Source organism: Muntiacus reevesi, chromosome 10, assembly GCF_963930625.1.
Source record: "Muntiacus reevesi chromosome 10, mMunRee1.1, whole genome shotgun sequence".
Classification (NCBI taxonomy): domain Eukaryota; kingdom Metazoa; phylum Chordata; class Mammalia; order Artiodactyla; family Cervidae; genus Muntiacus; species Muntiacus reevesi.
In genome coordinates this window covers 62,970,761-62,989,645 of record NC_089258.1, presented here as the reverse complement: position 1 = coordinate 62,989,645, position 18,885 = coordinate 62,970,761, and the positions used below count along the sequence as shown (strand labels likewise).

At 38.8% G+C, this 18,885-nt stretch overlaps 1 protein-coding gene across 5 annotated transcripts in view; it reads left to right on the top strand.

The window, feature by feature from the left end:
* TUSC3 (tumor suppressor candidate 3) overlaps positions 1-18,885 on the top strand; it is a 216,965-nt gene that overhangs the window by 11,745 nt on the left and 186,335 nt on the right. The gene's annotated exons all lie outside the window — the stretch shown is intronic.

Below are 18,885 nucleotides of genomic sequence, written 5' to 3'. Positions count from 1 at the left end.
AGAAGTTTGTCTGACAGTTCTTAGATCTGCACGTTTTTAGTAACCTTTATCAAAGCATTATTAGTCTCCTTTGGTGGTGTCATATTTACCTGAATTTTTATGATCCTTGGTTCCTTACGTTGATATCTGCACACGTGAGTAAATGCTCTCCTTTTCCAAACTTTGAATGTTCGCTCTGACAGAGATAGTGCTCCACCAGTCAGCTCAGTTTGGGTTTCTGGATTCCGCAGCTCCTACAGAGGTACTTCTGTTTTTCAGTGGATGCTGAATTTTTGTTGTTGAGGGGTGGGAAGGATAAAAATGAAGGTCGTCTCATGCTGACATGATGCTGACGTCACTCTTCTTTCCTTTTTTGAAAGTTCTGTCAGCCTTGACTTGTGCAACTTGACTTTACACATGGCTTTGTAGCAGAATGACAGATAGCAGAGATTATTTGAATGCCACTATCACCTCTGTTTTTTTGCTATTGATTTTAGTTGTCACCTTTCTTTGGCCTTTAATTGAAAATCTGTGAAACCGTGTATAACTTGGTTTGATCATTTGCTTTCTCATTGTCTTTTCTTCTTATTTTACTGTTTGGTTGTCTTATAAAGTGGAATGAAAATGTGAAAAGCCCATAATGTGAATTCTAGCTACATTGTTTATCTTTGCAAATTATTTAGACCACAGTTTCCTTCTTTATAAATTAGAGCTTGAAGTTGGTTTGAAGAGGAAATGAAATGTGAACTTTACAAAAGGTTAAGGGTTTAATAAAAGTTAGTTCTAGAAAATGAATTGTGGGTTCCAGTTTCTTTGATATAAACTCTGTGCTCTTGGGCAAGGCACTTAACCTTTTGAAACATCAGTTCAGTTGTAAAATGAGAACATTGAAAAAGATCAGGATGTCTGAATCTAGGTTAAATAGGAAAAGCTTCCCATTGGCCCTCTGAAATTATAAACATTTTTCATTTATATCATAAATGGATTTTTCTGGCATGAGCATCTGTCCTGTTTATTAGATTTTTAAAAAGTTAAAAGCTGTTGGATTAAACATTTGCTTAGATCCTTTTTAGATGGTAAAATTATATGAAATATGGTATTAGAATGATTTATGGTAGTTTTGCTAAATATCAAAAGTAATTTTGTCTTAGAGGTTGAATCTTAGTAAAAGTTCTGCTCTGATTTGAATACAATGTCCTTATCATAAAGAGCCTTTACTAATACTAGTTTTCAACAGTTTGAGGTGTATGATCCATAGAGGATAACTAAAACTGATGATGGCAGAGCTATTTAAGTTCTTTTTATTTGACTGTCAAATAGCAATTAGATTTACACTTGCCTTATCTTTTCCCATTTCAAATATATAATCTGCAAAGCCACAAATTAAAATAATAAGCTATTTCTGTACACCGCTCTAGTTTTCAATATGGTGTAGTTACTATTTCTGTAGTAATTCATGGTAGAAACCTTAAAAGAAGTAGTCAGTTTTCTGAGTACCGTCATTAGCACCAGTCTCTAGGGTTAGAGAGATATATTAACAGAACAGAAAGAACATACTTCATTATCTAAAAAGGAATTGGTGAAGGAAACAGTGGTGTTTTCCTTTGTAAAGTTAGGTTAGCTCTGTAGCATTTTTACATAGATTACAGCCCATTTTTTTTTGTTTTTGCATTTTCACAGGATTCCTTCATGTCATAGTAGATGATCCCAGGGAGCCTTTCTGTATTATTTTACTCATATCTTACCAAAATATAAACTTCTTTATTGTGGGGAGTTCCTAATCTTACTTGTCTATAAGTAATCATAATCATAACAGAAGTCCTAAGTAGAGGAGTCTTTTAAATTTTGTGATTGTCCTTTTGGCTGTTGATTTCTTAAATAATGTAATTTTTTTTCACATTATGTCCTTTTGGATTATTTTAAATAGATATAATTGAAGTAAGTGATAGAAAATAAGTTTATTTGAGTGTTGTCTCCCTAAAAGATGGCACACATTACTGAGTAAAGGGCCATGTCACTGACATTTTTCTAAAATGCGATCTATTGTTGCATTTTCCAACAAACATCTGTTGATGAATACTGCACGTCAGATATCATGCTGTATTTTGGAGGTAAAGTAGCGAATAAGACAGCCACTGTCCTGACATTTTCTATTGCTCCTAGCCTAAAAGGAGATTCAGACAGGAAAACAGTAATTTATAATGTGGTGTGGGAAATGAATAACCTGGAAACTGATGGGTGCCATGGTGTTAGGTTAGCACATGGGGTCAGCTGAAAACTGAACGTCCACATTTGTTGTTGTTCAGTCACTAAGTCATGTCCAAGTCTTTTTGACCCCATGGGCTGCAGCACACTAGGCTCTTCTGTCCTCCACAATCTCCCCGAGTTTGTTCAGAGTCATATGCATTGAGTCGATAATGCTGTCCAGCCATCTCATCCTCTGCTGCTCCCTTCTCCTTTTGCCCTCATTCTGTCCCAGCATCACGGTCTTTTCTAGTGAGTTGGCACTTTGCATCAGGTGGCCAAAGTACTGAAGCTTCAGCTTCAGTCCTTCCAATGAATATTCAGGGTTGATTTCCTTTAGGATGAAAGGTAGACATAGGAAATGGTTTAATGAAGGAAGGAATGTTCTAAGAAGAAGAACTAGTACTGTGAAGATCCAGAAGTATGAAAAAGCACAACAAATTTAGGGAGGTCAAAGTAGGTCCACATGGCTTGGTTTAGAATGCAGAGGGTGGGTTGGGGTTGACAGGGCTTGAGCTGGAATGGAAGCTGGAGTAAAATCCCAAGGGCCCCTGTGAGCCTTGACCTTGAAGTCAGTGGGAGGAATTGAAAGGTTTATCTTGGAGTTGAGGATGAGGCTCACATTTTAGAGCATTGTTCTGGCCATGCTGTGGTAATCAGCATAGGTGGGAATGTGAAACTGGAGGAACAGCAGCAATCTGCTTAAGAGGCTCTGGCAGGAGTGGGCATGGAGGTGGCAATGACTCGTTGCAGGTTGTGGCAGTGAGAATACAGAGTGGTCACTGGATTTCTGAGCTCTGGGAGCCTGACTTGGCAGCTGTTGGTGATCGATTGCGTGTGGGATGAAGAAATGGAGGCAAGAATAAGGACTCCTTTTCTTGGTAAAACAGAAATTCTATTTACTGAAATGGGAAACAAGAGAAAGATGAGATTTTGGAAAGGAAGATAATGTTCCTTCTAAGACTGTGTGCAGTACACGGGCGAAATCTAAACTGAGGTGTTTGAGAGGTGGTAGAATGTATGAATACAGACCTTGGATCTGGGCTGAAGATGAAATGGCTTTGGAAATCATTAGCATCAGTGGGACTTGAATGTTTGGTGGTGGTTAAAGATCACCCTGCCAGAGCACGTGGAGTGAGAACAGGGCGAAGGCAGACCCTCCGGGACACCAGTGCGTCACTGTCCTCCAGAAGGCAGACGAGACCACGGCTGCGCCACCAGGGAGCTAGGAAGAAACCCAGCAGAGGCGGGGCACGGAAGAAGAATGTTCCAGCAAGAGAGGGGTCAGTGGAAACGAATGGTGACAGGCTAAACAAAAACTAGTAAGAGTCCTTTGGATTTAGCCAGAGCCGTTTAACTGCAGTGCCGGACGGCACCTGGAAGGGAGAGTGAGTCGCTGAGTGGGTCAAGAGGAAGCGGAGACAGCCAGCACCTCTGATCAGGCCACTTCCTCTGGGGAAGGATGGAGAGTTAAGTGGGTGGGAGCTGGAGAAGAGGCTGACGTGAAGAGAGAAGGTAACCCATGCAGAGCTAGGTGGTGAGAGGGCAGGGGGAGGAGTGGGAGCTGGAGACCATCGGATGGGGTTAGCTTCACACAGCGCTGTGGTAGCTCTCAGACCTACAGATAGTGTTGGGTTTTCTTCCATGCCCATGATGGGATTGCAGTTTCCCACTCCTGTGAACTCGGGCTTGGCCACATGACTGTCTTCGGCTCGTGAGATCTGAGCAGACGTGTCATGTGTCCGTGACAGGCAGAGGCTCCAAGAGTCACTACATGCTCCATCGTTGTCTTTTTCTTTCTGGCAGGGGACTGGGAATGTTTGATGTGGTGGATACTCTTATCATCTGGGTCCTCATGTGAAGAGGGTGAGCACAGTCTCCCTGCCAGCCCATAAGTTGGCGAAATCCACCTTTATTTTTTAAATGCTGAGATTGTAGCAGGTGGTGCTCTGTAATACAAGCTGTTTAGATTGTTACAAGGAGTATTGACCTCTCTTACCTTTTGATGAGAGAAGGGGGTGAAAGAAGGGGTACAGTTGCAGGCACATTTGTTCCTTTGGTGTCCTAGACTGTTTCATCTATGAAATGGAAGGTGAACTGAAAAGGAGGAATAAATTGTCTAGGACAGTGACTAGTCTTAAGTAGCTAGAATAGGCATCAGGTAATTTGCCTAGAATTACCCACTTTACACAGAATAGGAAAACAAAGAAGCACTGTTAAATCATAGGAAGGGTCAGATAATTTGAGAAATCATGAGTTTTGTATAATCCTTAATTGATTTTCTTTCCCTCTAGCTGACCTAGAAGGGAAACTGCAGGGACAAGAAGTGTAGGCAGTTGGATTGCTTCAGGATGGAGGTTTCAGGTGGGAGATGGAAGGAGTGGCAAGGGGAGTTAATAGACATGTTGTGGAGTGAGTAACTTGAAAGATAAAAGACTGTCCATGCTGAGAGGGCAAAGAAGCAAGGCCCCAGTGATAGTGGAGGGTTGGAATGTTGTAGGGGAAACCAGAGTGAGGGGACTGGGAGTTGTTTTTTGTCATTAGTGGGTTATATCAGTTTATCATTGCGGAGGTGAAATAGTACCACACAAGACCCTGCTCGTAAGGGCTGGACTTGAGGTTAGTTATTGGAAGTGATGAGGATAAGGAACTGAAAGGCCAGGAGGTAAGATTGTTTATGTGGACTTTATTCAATACTCAGAGTAAAAGAAAGATGAAGGGTAGTGGCTAAGAGTTCTGTAGATGACAGTGACTGAACAAGACGGAGAACTTGAGGTTTTGAAGGTCTGATTCATACAAGAGCAGGGGTTTTTATGTGAACACACAGCTTCCCTGGTGGCTCAGGTGGTAAGGAATCTGCCTGCAATAAGGGAGACCTGGGTTTGAACCATGGGTTGGGAAGATCTTCTCCCCCCCTGGAGGAGGGCATGGCAACCCATTTCAGTATTCTTGCCTGGAGAATCCCCAAGGACAGAAGAGCCTAGCAGGCTACAGTCCATGGGGTCGCAAAGTTAAGGACAGTGAAAGGTTTCCATATTAGTAGCTCTAGAGGATCTAGCATTGGAGAAGAAAATGGCAACCCACTCCAGTGTTCTTGCCTGGAGAATCCCAGGGATGGGGGAGCCCGATGGGCTGCCGTCTGTGGGGTCACACAGAGTCGGACACGCCTGAAGTGACTTAGCAGCAGCAGCAGGGGATCTAGCTAAGAGACTAGGGGAATACTCACTGTAGTTACAAAAAATGTAAGGAATCAGTTGTGATCTTGAAAATTTTATGTAAGCATTTTCTTTGATTAGGTGGCAGTATTGCAGTTTTAAAATGAGAAATTGTTAGGCAGTTAACAGTAACCTTCATTTCCTCCATATCATACTTCCAAGGTCTGAAACCAATTTCCTGATGTTACAGCATTTTTATGTATCAGATAAATTTTTTCATGCCTGCAGTATTTCATGGATGTATGGAATATTGCTTCTGCTTAAATGATCTTGTAGAAATCTGGCAACATTTGATCTTTTACATATTGCGGCCCTTTGTGTAACAGTATTGAATCTAGCTAAATTTCTTACAGACTGTTTTAGCTCTGGATCATTTTATGAGATATAAGCCAATATGAATTCATACTCATTCATAGGTCTCTGATTTAAAATGCATCAATAATAATTGATTTCTGGATATAGATGATCAAAACGATTCATAAAAAGAGGTAAGAATTGATTTTAAGTCAGCTTTCAGACCTAAGAAAGAAATGGAAAAACAGCTGCAATGATAACTGAGCAGGAGTCTTCAGAGATTTTGGAGATAAAAACCATCCCCAGCATTTTGTTTCAACCAGGGTATTCTTACAGAATTATCATGGGGGGTTGAGTAGTGTGATGATATAGCAGTCACTGTTTCCTCTTGTTTCTTTTCTTCCGAGATGTTATCATTTGTTGTTTGTATATAATGTGTCTCTTTCTATTACTGAAATAATCTTAGGAAGTGTGCTGTCATAATAGAGCTGCTTTGCAGTGTATCTTTCCATCACACTTATCTCCTCCTCTTAAGATGAATAGTCCCTAGGAGCATTCAGAAATGGGTTGTTAATACAAAGGTGGTTTGTGACTGTATTAGTTTTCTGTTGATGCATAGCAGATGACCACAGATTTTAGTGACTAAAACTGACACCCATTTTTTTTTTTCTCCCATAGTTTGTACAGGTAAGAGATCTGGATTCTCTGCTAAGAGGCTGCCAGGCTGACATTCAGGTGTAGCCAGGCTGTTTTCTCATCATGAGCTCAAGAGCTTCTTCTTAACTCACTCAAGTTGTTGGTAGATTTCAGTTCTTGAAGTTGTAGAACCTGATTGTGTATTTTCTTGCTGGCTATGTTCTCTCCACTGTTGGAGGCCACCCTCTGGTTCTTAGCCATGTGGCTCTCTCCATGGGCAGTTTAAAACATGGCCATTTGCTTTCTTCCAGGCCAGTAGGCTCGCCTCTCTGACTCTTAACTTTCTTCCACAGTGCTCATCTAATTTGGTCAGGACCACTCAGTATAATCTCCCTTGTGAGTCACTCAGAATTAACTGACTTTACATCAGCACATGCTTGCTGTATAAGGTAACGTAATTACAGAAGTGCTAGTCCATCACATTCACAAGTCTTGTCCACACTCATGGGGAGGGAATTATATAACGTTATGGGTCTCTGGGGATTATTTTAGAATTCTGCCTACTAAACTAGGTGAGCTTGCACTTTTAGATTATTCTGTACTTTTAAGTGGTGGCTTACAAAATCAGCATAGACAGTTATGATAGTCAGTGTATAGGACAGCATTATTTAATAAAAGATTTTTAGTAAGGCTATAAAGTTGCAGTGATAAAATTGAAGTATCAGTTCAGTCAGATGAGCAGGAGTGCAGGAAGATGAACATGCATGTGTGTGTATGCATGTATCTGTCCTTGTCACACAGATTTGACCTCATGCAGTGGTGGGGCCTGCTTGGTGGGAAGAACAGGGACAAGCTGAAACCTCTGAGGAAAGAGTGAAACCATCCTCCTAGTGATTCTAAAACTCGTAGTTCTGAAATTGCATAGTTCGGAGAGAATAGTTATTCACAGAAATAAGTAGTTGGAAATGATGAGAATTATTTTAAACAGATCATGTGTCTTGCAACCTCAGAATGCCAGTTAAGCTGGTAAATAAGTTTAAAGAGTAATAGACTTTTTATTTTCTTTTTCACTTGGGAAACTTACAATTAAAATTAAACATTAAAATTCAAAAGAAATTTTCAATCTCTCTGACATAATTGTTTAGTGGAATATATTTTAAAAATAAAATTTCTTCCCTTTCAGTGCTGTATAGAAATGTTTCCCTCCCACCCACCCCATTATAGGATAATTACCATTCCTCTACTTACTTGTGATCTCAAAATAGAAAAATTAAATTCAGAATTTTCCCATTTTTATGACAGATACTTTATGTATCTTGGTAAGCCTCATAGCAAGGGACCCTGCATTTCTAAATTGCACTTACTAATATTATAGAGAACTTTGGGGAAATAACCTGAGTTAGGATAGTCATGCTGTTTTTTGAATTAACATTTCTGTATCAGCTAAAATAAAAAATAAAGTGACTTCTCATCTCATTTGAAATATTCATACTAGCTGCTAACTGGTATTAGCAAAAAGTAAACTATGGAATAATCCATGTCTACTTTATTATAACTAAGTCTGACCAGTGTAGGATTTCAAAATAATGCCTTAATAAAGTGGACAATTTATATGGTATTATCTTATACTATAAAGATATGTATGTCTCTGTAATAGCAGCTCTTATTTGTGCATGTATCTGACATTGTTGTCAACAGTTTTTAGAGAACTACTTGTCATCTTGGTTTCCTGCTATGGCTTTCATATTTTTATCAAATTTTATTACGGTTTTTAAAAAATTCTTTGGTATGCCAGAGCTGTTTACCATATCAGTTTTTCCTTCTTCATAGACACAAGCTGGACTGCATTTCCCAGCCTCCTTTACATTTATTTAGGGCCATGTGACCAAGTCATGATTAATGGAAAGTGAATGGAAGTGATAAGTGCCATCTGTAGCCTGCCCATAAAGATGGCCCTTTACCTTGTGCTGATCATCCACTACCCTGTTTGGAAGACTCATCATGATTGTATCACAGTCTTCCTTTGAGAGTCTGTGTTAGTTTTCCTCCAGATTTGGAAGGTAGAAAGGGAGTGAGACCACTGTTCTTCAGAAGTAATTGAGGCAGGTTCGAGGACAAATGTAAGGTTTGAAGTATTGTGCAGGAAAGTCCAGGATGACCGCATGTATTCATTTCCTATTTTACTGTATCAAATTATCACAAACTTACTGCCTGATTTTATTATCTTAGAGTTCTGGAGTTCAGAAATTCAAAATCAGTCTCATTGGACTCAAGTCAAGTGGTAAGAATTGAGTTCCTTCGGGAAGCTGAAGGGAGAATCAAGTTCCTTGTGTTTTTCAACTTATGAAGGCTGTTTGAATACTTTATAATTCTTCAGTTGCATCATTCCAACCTCATGCTTGCATCTTCACATCTTATACTGAGTGATCCTCTTGCCTCCTCCTCATAAAACCCTAATGATTATATTGGACCCACTCAGCTAATGTAGGATATCTCTGCATTTCAAGATTTTTTTTTTGAATAATTGAAGTGTAGTTGATTTACAATGTTGTGTTAATTTCCGCTGTAGAGCAGAGTGGTTCAGTTAAGTATATACAGATATATATATATATATATATATATATATATATATATATATATTTATGTATAGTATACACACATATGTATATATACATACACATTATTATATTCTTTTCATTATGATTTATCTCAGGAAATTGAATTAGTTCCCTGTGCTATACAGTGGAACCTTGTTTATTTCAAGATTCTAAATCACATCTGCTCAGTTCCATTTACTACATGCTTCAAATTTCTGGGACTTAGGATGTGAAAATCTTGCAGGGGTGGGAGGGGGCATGTTTTTTAACCCATCACTGGTTACTTAGCTCTTACAGACCAAGAAAGATACTTGGTGGAAGCCTTCAAGAAGTTTAAGAGCTTCCAGATGAGCTCTTGAGAATCCCCTGCTCTGAATTTGTTGGTGGCTGCTTTTCTTAACCATAATTTCTTATGCACTTCTATATGACATTCTAAGCTGCTTCTAATTCCTGTGTTAAATACCTTTATATTTGGAGGACATGGAGTGGTTATTTTATTTTATTTTTTTTTCCTTGACTGAACCCTGACTGATCCAAAGCTCTTTCTGTGTTACTGGCTATGTAAAGAGTGATCTGGAAAACACAATGTAAAATGTGTTGATATGGCAGAGTAGCCATCAGCCTACATGGTCATGACTGTGGAGGAGAGGCCCCCTGCTTCCCTGAACTCTGCACTGCATTGTTATATGGATGTGAGTCACTCAAACTTGGGCTCTATTTGACACTATAGTCTGCAGCCTAGTTTACTCTTAATAATACAGGTGTTCGTTGTTGTTGTTGAAAAGTAAATATAAAACAAGTCCCATCTCTTTCTTTGTGTTTAAACACACTTGATTTACAGTAGAACGTTTTTACATATATGAATGTATCATTCAAGGACAACAGACTTAAAACATTTGTGTCTGTCATTTATTAAAAAGTTACTGTCTCAGCGTCTGAAGTAACTCATTGGTATACACGCTTAGTTTCTTCTCTTCATTTTTGGGTGAAGGGGCTACTTGGATATTTGGATGGGGCTACTTGCATATTTGGATAGTGTCCTCATGTAATATACTTCTTGTAATGTCTAGACTAAAGCATAGGACTCAGTAGCTGTTCTTTGATAATATACTCTCATGTGGGATGCAGCAGTTTCATCATCAGATTTAAAGTGTGCTTCGGGAGCTCAGAAGCAGATCTCAGTGGCTGTTTTTTTTTTTTTGAGGAACACAGCTTTAAAGACATCATACTATTTATTCTTCATAGGATTATTTTGAACAGGTGGTATTGTTACCACTGTAAGATGAGAGAACATATGTTAGTTCAGGAATTTTGGTCCCAGGGTAAGGGAAAGTCATGAGCCTCAACATTATCTTCCTGCTCTCAGTTCATGACTTTTCCCCAAGCTTCCCTGGTGGCTCAGTCGGTAAAGAATCCGCCTGCAATGTGGGAGACCTGAGTCCAAAGCCTGGGTTGGGAAGATCCCCTGGAGGAGGGCCTGGCAACCCACTCCAGTATTCTTGCCTGGAGAATCCCCATGGACTGAGGAGTCTGGTGGGGTGCTGTCCATGGGGTCTCAAAGAGTCGGACACAACTGAGCGACTAAGCACTGGCCTCAGAGCAGGCATGTGTACTATTTACCTCTCCTCACAGAAAACACATAGTCAGGAAGTATAGTTGAAGTACAATATTGTGTTGGTTTCAGATGTACAGCAGAATGATTCAGTTAAAAAGGACAGTTTTTTCAGAATGTTTTCCATTAGAGGTATTACAAGATACTAAGTATTGTTCTGTGTGTCATCCAGTAAATCCTTGTTGCTTATCTGTTTTATATTTTTCTTGTTGTTCAGTCTCTAAGTCATGTCCAGCTCTTTATGACCCATGGACCGCAGCACGCCAGGTTTCCCTGTCCTTCACTATCTCCTGGAGTTTGCTCAGACTTATGTCCATTGAGTCATTGATGCCACCCAATCACCTCGTCCTCTGTCACCCACCTCTCCCCCATCCTCAGTCTTTCCCAGCATCAGAGTCTTTTTCAATGGGTGGCTGTTCACATCAAGTGACCAAAGTATTAGAGCTTCAGCATTAGTTCTTCCATTGAATATTCAGAATTGATTTCCTTTAGGATTGACTGTTTTGATCTCCGGGCTGTCCACGGGCCTCTCAAGAGTCTTCTCCAACACCACAGTTCAAAAACATCAATTCTTCAGCGCTCAGCCTTCTTTATGGTCCAGCTCTTACATCCGTACATGACTACTGGAAAAACCATAGTTGTGACTCTGTGGGCCTTTGTTGGCAAAGTGATGTCTCTGCTTTTTAGTGTGCTATCTAGGTTTGTCATAACTTTTCTGCAAGGAGCAGGCATCTTTTAATTTCATGTCACCGTCCACAGTGATTTTGGAACCCAAGAAAATAAAACTTGTCGCTGTTGCCACTTTTTCCCCATCTATTTGGCATGAAGTGATAAGACTAGATGCCATGATCTTCGTTTTTTTGAATGTTGAGTTTTAAGCCAAATTTTTCACCCTCCTCTTTCACCTTTATCAAGAGGCTCTTTAGTTCTTCTTCGCTTTCTGCCATAAGGGTGGTATCATCTACATATCTGAGGTTATTAATATTTCTCCCAGCAATCTTGATTCCAACTTGTGCTTCATCCAGCTTGGCATTTCTCATAATGTATCCTGCATAGAAGTTAAATAAACATGGTGACAATATACAGCCTTGACATACTCTGTTCCCAGTTTTGAACCAGTCTGTTGTTCCATGTTCCATTCTAACTGTTGCTTCTTGTCACGCACAGAGATTTCTCAGGAGGCAGGTAAGGTGGTCTGGTATTCCTATCTCTTTAAGAATTTTCCACAGTTTGTTGTGATCCACACAGAGACTTTAACGTAGTTAACGAAGCAGATTTTTGGGGGGGAATTCTCTTGCTTTTTCTGTGATCCAGCAGATGTTGGCAATTTGGTCTCTGGTTCCTCTGCCTTTTCTAAATCCAGCTTGTACATCTGGAAGTTCTCAGTTTATGTACTACGGAAGCCTAGCTTGAAGAGTTTTGAACATAACCATACTAGCATGTGAAATGAGTGCAGTTTATATATAGTTTGTGTATCTGTCAATAGAAGCCTCTCCTAGTTGCCATTTCTAAATGAAAATCAGTAGTGAACACAAAACAAAATTTGAAATAAGAAAAATGGGATTAATAGATTTATATTTTTATTGAAGGTGCTCTTGGCTAAGAAAGTGATGTGGCCATTGGAAATCTATAGCAAGGGTTCTAGTTACAATTCTCTCTCTCTTCTCTTCCCTTCCCGCTCAACCCCATTCATAGCTCTTTAAACTCTTGACTCTGTTCTTCTGATTAAGTCACTATGACTTTTTGGGTCACAAAATTTTGTTAGTTAAAAAAAAAATATAGTTAAGCTAGATGAAAGATGCTTTTCAGCTTTCACATCTTATCATTCCTCTTAATGAAAAAACTGAAAATACTTCAGGGCGGTTGGGGAACCTTTATTTTCAAAAAAGTTAGTATTTTTCAGTTAAAAATATATTTTTTTAATTAAAAAAATATTCCCTTCTCATTTCTTTGGTTAGCCACCTTTGATTACTCTCATACAGCCCATTTTTAAAATCTTCTTTCAAATATTAGCATAATGTCCTTTATATTATTCATCCTCAAATCTCCCATAGAACTTAGTTGAGTATCTTTCTCAGATCAGGTGCTCACTTGAGCAGCTGTTTCAGTGGTAGCAAGCTCTGAGCAGTAGCAAGCATTTCTTACATACACAGGCCTCTTAACTGAAATTAAATAGTAATTGGAAGAGGCTACTCACCCTTATGGTAGAAAGCAAAGAGGAACTAGAGAGCCTCTTGATGAAAGTGAGAGAGGAGAGTGAAAAATTTGGCTTAAAACTCAACATTCAAAAAACTAAGATCATGGCATCCAGTCCCATCACTTCATGGCATATTTAATAGATGGGGAAATAATGGAAACAGTGAGAGCCTTTATTTTTTGGTGTTCCAAAATCACTGCAGATGGTGACTGCAGCCATGAAATTAAAAAATGCTTGCTCCTTGGAAGAAAAGCTATGACCAACCTAGACAGAATATTAAAAAGCAGAGACATTACTTTGCCAACAAAGGTCCGTCTAGTCAAGGCTATGGTTTTTCCAGTCGTCATGTATGGATGTGAGAGTTGGATCATAAAGAAAGCTGAGCGCTGAAGAATTGATGCTTTGAACTGTGGTGTTGGAGAGGACTCTTGAGAGTCCCTTGGACTGCAAGGAGATCCAATCAGTCCATCCTAAAGGAAATTAGTTCTGAATATTCATTGGAAGGACTGATGCTGAAGCTGAAACTCTAATCCTCTGGCCATCTGATGCAAAGAACTGACTCGTTAGAAAAGACCCTGATGCTGGGAAAGATTGAAGGCAGGAGGAGAAGAGGAAGACAGAGGATGAGCTGATTGGATGGCATCACCAACTCTATGGACATGAGTTTGAGCAAGCTCCGGGAGTTGGTGATGGACAGGGAGGCCTGGCGTGCTGTAGTTTGTGGTGTTGCAAAAAGTCCGACAAGCCTGAGGGACTGAACTGAACTGGAAGAGGCTATCTTATGAATCTAGTTAAGGATTAACACTATTTTATAGATGTGTAATTATCTAAAATTAAAACTGTAAAAATTTATTCATTTGATCATATGCTTAACATTTTGCTCTTAAATTGAAATTCATCATCTGTTAGAATGAACAATGAATGAATAAGTTCTCATATTTTTTGGTGTGATTTTTCTCAATAAAATTATACAATAGCATAATCAGACATCTTCAGTTAATGCTTGACATTTGGAGCATGATTCTGGAGGTCAGTTTCATAAAAATATTTTCAGGTTTATCACTTTTCTCAAGGGAGAGTCTCAGTTCTTTGATACTCATATCAATCTCTTTTGAAGTACCTAATGTCATCCTCCTAGTTGGTTTTCTCTTTTCATATGTTAATCATTTTAATTCTGACAGATACTCATTTGTTAGTGGTTTTGCATATAATTTGAGTCATTCTGCTGCATCAGTTTTAAAAATGAACTTAATGAAATCTTTTGACGTTTATAAGATTGCAGTCTTATAAAGATGCAGTCAAGTGTAATAATGGCCAAAAAACAATGTGACATGGTGTGTTGGGATCAATGCTTGATTGAAATAAGGAAGGCTGTCTGCATAGGGATTACATTTATAAATGGTTGATTCATCAGTGTATATACCTTAGTAGATTGCTTTTGCTTTATGATGCACCTTGGTATGTTTGTGTGCACATATTGAGTAGTTAGGTAGGAAGAAGCCCCTGTGGCATACTCAGGACAGAAAACTGCTGTGCAATTGCTGTAGTGGAGGGTTTGGATTGTGTTTGGATTGCTGGTAAGGAAGGACCTAGTAAAGAAGATGTGGTGCCTTTTACTTTTGTCCTTTGCCCACTGTCACTCGTTTCCCTTCTCTTTGTTTTCATCTTACTTCCCTCTTTAAGGACCACTGAGGTACATATGTTACCAGGCTACTGTAGTCATACCACTAACTCATTTGTCATATTTCGCACAGTGTTGGGCAGGTGCCCTAGAGCCATTCAGTGAGATTTTCTAAATGGAACTAGTAGGTTGTCTTGCTGATTGGTATACGAAGTTGAAAGGATGGGATTTTAGGTTGTCTGTCACTTGTGGCATGAAGAACTTTGATGTACAGAAGCTAAGCAGATAAACAAAGAGATTTTCACAGATTCAGTAAATACTAAAATGCTAACTCAGTGCCAGTCTTTGTTCTAGGTGCCACCAATACACAAATAAACATAACACATAAAAATTGTTGCCCTTCTGTGTCTGGAGGGAGTACTGATGATATAGTCAAGTCCTTGGATGTAGCCATGCCTGAAACCGGAGTTATCTCCATCCTTCTTTGTTATGTGTGCTTACGCAGTCCCTTTTTGCCCAAGCTAGACTGAATTAGGCTTATGTCACTTTTTTTTAAAGTTTATTTTCCTTTGGTTGAGTTGTGCAGCATGCGGGATCTTAGATCAAACCCATGTCCCCTGCTTTGGAAGTTCAGAGTGTTAACCAGCTGACTGCCAAGGAAGTCCCTACCCTTATGTCAATTTTTTTTTTTTTTAATTAGTTGGAGGCTAATTACTTCACAACATTTCAGTGGGTTTTTGTCATACATTGACATGAATCAGCCATAGAGTTACACGTATTCCCCATCCCGATCCCCCCTCCCACCTCCCTCTCCATCCGATTCCTCTGGGTCTTCCCAGTGCACCAGGCCCAAGCACTTGTCTCATGCATTCCACCTGGGGTGGTGATCTGTTTCACCATAGATAATATACATGCTGTTCATTCGAAACATCCCACCCTCACCTTCTCTCACAGAGTTCAAAAGTCTGTTCTGTACTTCTGTGTCTCTTTTTCTGTTTTGCATATAGGGTTATCGTTACTGTCTTTCTAAATTCCATATATATGTGTTAATATGCTGTAATGTTCTTTATCTTTCTGGCTTACTTCACTCTGTATAATGTGCTCCAGTTTCATCCATCTCACTAGAACTGATTCAAATGAATTCTTTTTAACGGCTGAGTAATATTCCATGGTGTATATGTACCACAGCTTCCTTATCCATTCATCTGCTGATGGGCATCTAGGCTGCTTCCATGTCCTGGCTATTATAAACAGTGCTGGGATGAACATTGGGGTGCACGTGTCTCTTTCAGATCTGGTTTCCTCAGTGTGTATGCCCAGAAGTGGGATTGCTGGGTCATATGGCAGTTCTATTTCCAGTTTTTTAAGAAATCTCCACACTGTTTTCCATAGTGGCTGTACTAGTTTGCATTCCCACCAACAGTGTAAGAGGGTTCCCTTTTCTCCACACCCTCTCCAGCATTTATTGCTTGTAGACTTTTGGATAGCAGCCATTCTGACTGGCGTGAAATGGTACCTCATTGAGGTTTTGATTTGCATTTCTCTGATGATGAGTGATGTTGAGCATCTTTTCATGTGTTTGTTAGCCATCTGTATGTCTTCTTTGGAAAAATGTCTGTTTAGTTCTTTGGCCCACATTTTGATTGGGTCTTTTATTTTTCTGGAATTGAGCTTCAGGAGTTGCTTGTATAATTTTGAGATTAATCCTTTGTCTGTTTCTTCATTTGCTATTATTTTCTCCCAATCTGAGGGCTGTCTTCTCACCTTACTTATAGTTTCCTTTGTAGTGCAAAAGCTTTTAAGTTTCATTAGGTCCCATTTGCTTATTTTTGCTTTTATTTCCAATATTCTGGGAGGTGGGTCATAGAGGACCTTGCTGTGATTTATGTCGGAGTGTGTTTTGCCTATGTTCTCCTCTAGGAGTTTTATAGTTTCTGGTCTTACATTTAGATCTTTAATCCATTTTGAGTTTATTTTTGTGTATGGTGTTAGCAAGTGTTCTAGTTTCATTCTTTTACAAGTGGTTGACCAGTTTTCCCAGCACCACTTGTTAAAGAGGTTGTCTTTTTTCCATTGTATATCCTTGCCTCCTTTGTCGAAGATAAGGTGTCCATAGGTGCGTGGATTTATCTCTGGGCTTTCTATTCTGTTCCATTGATCTATATTTCTGTCTTTGTGCCAGTACCATACTGTCTTGATGACTGTGGCTTTGTAGTAGAGTCTGAAGTCAGGCAGGGTGATTCCTCCACTTCCATTCTTCTTTCTCAAGATTACTTTGGCTATTCGAGGTTTTTTGTATTTCCATACAAATTGTGAAATTATTTGTTCTAGTTCTGTGAAAAATACCGTTGGTAGTTTGATAGGGATTGCATTGAATCTATAGATTGCTTTGGGTAGAATAGCCGTTTTGACAATATTGATTCTTCTAATCCATGAACACGGTATGTTTCTCCGTCTGTTTGTGTCCTCTTTGATTTCTTTCATCAGTGTTTTATAGTTTTCTATGTATAGATCTTTTGTTTCTTTAGGTAGATATACTCCAAAGTATTTTATTCTTTTTGTTGCAATGGTGAATGGTATTGTTTCCTTAATTTCTCTTTCTGTTTTTTCATTGTTAGTATATAGGAATGCAAGGGATTTCTGTGTGTTAATTTTATATCCTGCAACTTTACTATATTCATTGATTAGCCCTAGTAATTTTCTGGAAGAGTCTTTAGGGTTTTCTATGTAGAGGATCATGTCATGTGCAAACAGCGAGAGTTTCACTTCTTCTTTTCCTATCTGGATTCCTTTTACGTCTTTTTCTGCTCTGGTTGCTGTGGCCAAAACTTCCAACACTATGTTGAATAGTCGTGGTGAGAGTGGGCACCCTTGTCTTGTTCCTGATTTCAGGGGAAATGCTTTCAATTTTTCACCATTGAGGGTGATGCTTGCTGTGGGTTTGTCATATATAGCTTTTATTATGTTGAGGTATGTTCCTTCTATTCCTGCTTTCTGGAGAGTTTTAATCATAAATGAGTGTTGAATTTTGTCAAAGGCTTTCTCTGCATCTATTGAGATAATCATATGGTTTTTATCTTTCAATTTGTTAATGTGGTGTATTACATTGATTGATTTGCAGATATTAAAGAATCCTTGTATTCCTGGGATAAAGCCCACTTGGACATGGTGTATGATTTTTTTAATATGTTGTTGGATTCTGTTTGCTAGAATTTTGTTAAGGATTTTTGCGTCTATATTCATCAGTGATATTGGCCTGTAGTTTTCTTTTTTTGTGGCATCTTTGTCTCGTTTTGGAATTAGGGTGATGGTGGCCTCATAGAATGAGTTTGGAAGTTTACCTTCTTCTGCAATTTTCTGGAAGAGTTTGAGTAAGATAGGTGTTATCTCTTCTCTAAATTTTTGGTAGAATTCAGCTGTGAAGCCATCTGGTCCTGGGCTTTTGTTTGCTGGAAGATTTTTGATTACAGTTTCGATTTCCTTGCTTGTGATGGGTCTGTTAAGATCTTCTATTTCTTCGTGGTTCAGTTTTGGAAAGTTATACTCTTTTAAGAATTTGTCCATTTGATCCAAGTTGTCCATTTTATTGGCATAGAGCTGCTGGTAGTAGTCTCTTATGATCCTTTGTATTTCAGTGTTGTCTGTTGTGATCTCTCCATTTTAATTTCTAATTTTGTTAATTTGGTTCTTCTCCTTTTGTTTCTTAATGAGTCTTGCTAGTGGTTTGTCAATTTTATTTTTTCAAAAAACCAGCTTTTAGCTTTGTTGATTTTTGCTATGGTCTCTTTAGTTTCTTTTGCATTTATTTCTGCCCTAATTTTTAAGATTTCTTTGCTTCTAGTAACCCTGGGGTTCTTCATTTCTTCCTTCTCTAGTTGCTTTAGGTGTCGAGTTAGGTTATTTATTTGACTTTTTTCTTGTTTCTTGAGGTAAGCCTGTAATGCTATGAACCTTCCCCTTAGCACTGCTTTTACAGTGTCCCATAGGTTTTGTGTTGTTGTGTTTTCATTTTCATTCATTTCTATACATATTTTGATTTCTTTTTTGATTTCTTCTATGATTTGTTGGTTATTCAGAAGCCTGTTATTTAGCCTCCATATGTTTGAATTTTTAATAATTTTTTTCCTGTAATTGAGATCTAATCTTACTGCATTGTGGTCAGAAAAGATGACTGAAATGATTTCAGTTTTTTTGAATTTACCAAGGCTAGATTTATGGCCCAGAATGTGATCTATTCTGGAGAAGGTTCTGTCTGCACTTGAGAAAAAGGTGAAGTTGATTGTGTTGGGGTGAAATGTCCTATAGATATCAGTTAGTTCTAGCTGGTCCATTGTGTCATTTAAAGTTTGTGTTTCCTTGTTAATTTTCTATTTAGTTGATCGATCCATTGTTGTGAGTGGGGTATTTAAAGTCTCCCACTATTATTGTGTTACTATTAATTTCCTCTTTCATACTCGTTAGTGTTTGCCTTACATATTGCGGTGCTCCTA